Genomic DNA, 3,523 nt, shown 5'->3' on the forward strand with positions numbered 1-3,523 from the left:
TTTTCTTGATTAATGATTGATGTAGGAGGGCCAAGTCCACTCTGAATGATGCCATTCCTGGACAGGTGGTCCCAGGATATACAAGAAAGCAATCTGAGTGAGCCATGAGAAGCAAGCCTATAAACAATGCTCTTCTGTGTTATCTGCTTGAGTTCCTGCCTCCAGCTCCAGCCTTGAGTTTCTGTTTTGGCTTCACTAGATGATGGACTATAGCCAAATAAGTTCTCCCCGCCCCCAAGTTACTTTTGATTGTTTTTTAATCACAGCAATAAAAAGCAAGCTAGAACAATTACTAGAGGAATCAGTTCCCTGCATTATCAATGGGAAGGCGAGCTCCTCAAATGGAAAGGCAGAGATACGCTTGCCACAGTAAGAGGATGCTCAGGGTTGGAAGGGGGAATAGCAACATCACCCCTCTGTCTCCTGCCCTTGTCCCTTTGTCTTCTCTCATATGCTACCCCAGTGCATTGGGAAACAGAAAAGGCAAACACACTCAGATATGGACTCAGATTTAAACACTTAGATTTGTGTTCTCAGCTCTCCCCAACCTTGTGGAAAATCAAATGTAACCTTTAGGGGGAAAATTTTATTTTCCTTGTATATAAAATTAGAAGTTTTCACATAATTTTGCAAAGATTTCTTCCTGTTTCAGAGGCTAAGAACTTACATGAACCCGGGTGCTGTCCATGGTTCTTCAAACGACAGTAAAATGCTGATCATGGTAATTCAAAGACCTGACAACCTGTTTTGGCTGAATAGAGTTGTTACAATGGAAACGGCCTGAATTTCTGTTCTGACACCTGGAAACTTCTACAGCAAAATAAGCTGTTCTGAAGTTCCTCAGCTCCTCACTGGGTCATCATATTTTCCCCAAAGCTCTCTTTCAGTGGGTGTCAATGCCTTTTTTGCTGGCTAGCCTGTGGAGGGGTTCCCTTGAAAGGTGAATTTTGCAGGGCTGCAGGTAGATAGCATTAAACATAAAGACTACAGTGCCAATTGAGGTAGGATTTAAATACTCGGGTGACTCCAGTTTGTCTTAAACGACATGAGGTTGTAGATGGAGACTATGCTTTCTTTTCCTGGCTGCCCAGACTTGCATAATCACACAGAAACTGTATTAATGACAACACAGTTTGGGCAATGACTCAGGTGTGTTCCTAGCTATCTCTTACATCTTAAATTAATCTGTTTCTATTAATCTGTGTATCACCCTGAGGTGGTAGCTTACCAGTAAGGTTCTGGTTTCCTTCTCTTTCTGCAGCTACATGGCATCTGCCTGACTCTGCCTTCTTTCTCCCCGTATTCAGTTTAGTTTGCCCTGCCATAGGCCAAAGAAGCTTCTTTATTAACCAATGGTAATAAAACACATTTGCAGCATACAGAGGGAATCCACATCATGAGGTTAGGGATTGTGATTTGTGAGGTAGCTGTAACACACTGCACTGCCTTGCTTGAGTACTCAATAGTTTAGATCAGTATGAATTTGTGTTTGGTCAGAATCCTGCATCTCTTTTGTGGTTCAGCCTCCTACTTTACTTTGAGGAAGGATTTGTTTCTCTGTTTATGCAGTCTTAGAGGACTGTTGTATTAGTCGTGGTTCCTTAAAGGAAGAGAACTGATAGAATGAAATACACACACACACACACACACACACACACACACACACACACACACATTAGACTGGCATGCAGGATCGTCTATCAATGACTGTCTCAGGATGGGAGATTGAGAATCCTGTAGTGGTTCAGTCTCTGAAGGTGGATGTCTCTACAGTCCCAAACTGGTGAGTGAGTCTGGGAGAATCCATGGATAGCTGCTGATCTCCAGTCTAAGCTGAAAGCCCAAAGGAGTATTGTAGCACATAATTGGTCTTAATAGTAAAAACTCAGAATTAGCTATCAGGGGTGAGAGCTGAAGGATCGGAGAAGCAAAGTGGCCAGCACTAGAGAGCTCTTACCTCTAGCAATGCTCAGACCAAAGGATGATCTTGTTCTTGGGCTGCCTCTTCAGACTGTGTATTTAGACTGCAATCTCAGACTTCATCTTCAGACCACAGTGCTCCTCAGACTGCACTGAGCTCCTGTCTCCTCCCACTTTATAGTCTTCTCTGTGCCCAGCCTTATCATGCCTGTCTCCACCTCCCTAGTGCTGGGATTAAGGTGTGGGATCCCAAGTACTGGGATCTCCATTGTGTGAACTCTGTTTCTCTTTTAGATAGATGCACTCTTGTGTATCCCAGAGTGACCTTGAACTCACAGAAATGCATCTGCCTCTGTTTTCCGAGTTCTGGGATTAAAGGGGTGTGCCACCACTGCCTGGCCTCCATAGCTAGTTCTGCACTCTGATCTTCAAGCAAGCTTTATTTGTTAGGTTACGAACAAAATATCACACCAGAGTATGTTCTAGTCTGGGGAAGGAGTGCCTCGGCAGCAGGATAGATGAACTGGCCAGTGAGAGTCAGGGCAAGCAGGTCAAAAGTCAAACTTCCTTCTTCCCCATCCTTTAATCTGGGTTGGCATCAGAAGGTGCGACCCAGAATCAAGGTAAGTCTTCCTGATTTGAATAATCTGATTAAGAAAATTCCTCCTACTGGGAGGGCCCAGCAGTTTAGATGTTCATTGCTTACAGATACAGTCATGTTGACAACCAGGAAAAATATCACAGCTGCCAATTAGGGTAATTTACTATCTTTGTCTGATTTGTATTGCTTTACCATCATCTAGGTGATTTATAAAGAAAACATTTTTTTTTTATTTCTCATAGTTTTGGAGACAGAAAAGTTTAATGCTGAAGTGTCTGGCAAAAAACTCCTTGCTGCGATCGTATGACAGAAGGCGAGAACAGAAAGGAGGGGCACAGGAGTCTTTCCTCCAATAGGAAGCCACTCTTGTAAGCCAGTTCTCATTACCTAAACACATTTCAGAAGGTCCCAGAGTTTAATTTTAAGGTGTTACTTTAAGAATTAAGTTTCTGCCGGGCATGGTGGTCCACACCTTTAATCCCCAAACTCCAGCGGCAGAGGCAGGTGAATTCTCTGTGAATTCCAGGGCAACCAGAGCTACATAGTGAGACCCTGCCTCAAAAAAAATCAAACAACAACAACAACAAAAGCAGAACAACAATAGTGAGACCCTGCCTCAAAAAGTCAAACAACAACAACAAAAGCAGAACAACAACAAAATAAATTAAAAAAAAAGAGTTAAGCTTCAAACACATAGACTTCGGGGACACATTCCAACCACGGCACCTAAGTCTCCTCCTCTAGCTCTTCCTGGAAAATGTGGGTCTAGAGTGAACAAAGTCTGCAAAAATGTCACAACAGATGTGTCTTTATTATGGTGTAGAGCAGATTTTTAGGACAGATTATATAAAAAATACAGACTTGCAGAAAAATACAAGTTTAGAATCAAGCATGTTGGTTCACACTTACAATCTGAGTGTGCATGAAGCTGAGGCAGGATGATTACTGCGTATTTAAGTCCAGGCTAGGCTACAGTATTAAAGGAGGAAGAGGAGGAACAAA

The sequence above is a fragment of the Microtus ochrogaster genome, chromosome 8, assembly GCF_000317375.1.
Source record: "Microtus ochrogaster isolate Prairie Vole_2 chromosome 8, MicOch1.0, whole genome shotgun sequence".
NCBI lineage: Eukaryota > Metazoa > Chordata > Mammalia > Rodentia > Cricetidae > Microtus > Microtus ochrogaster.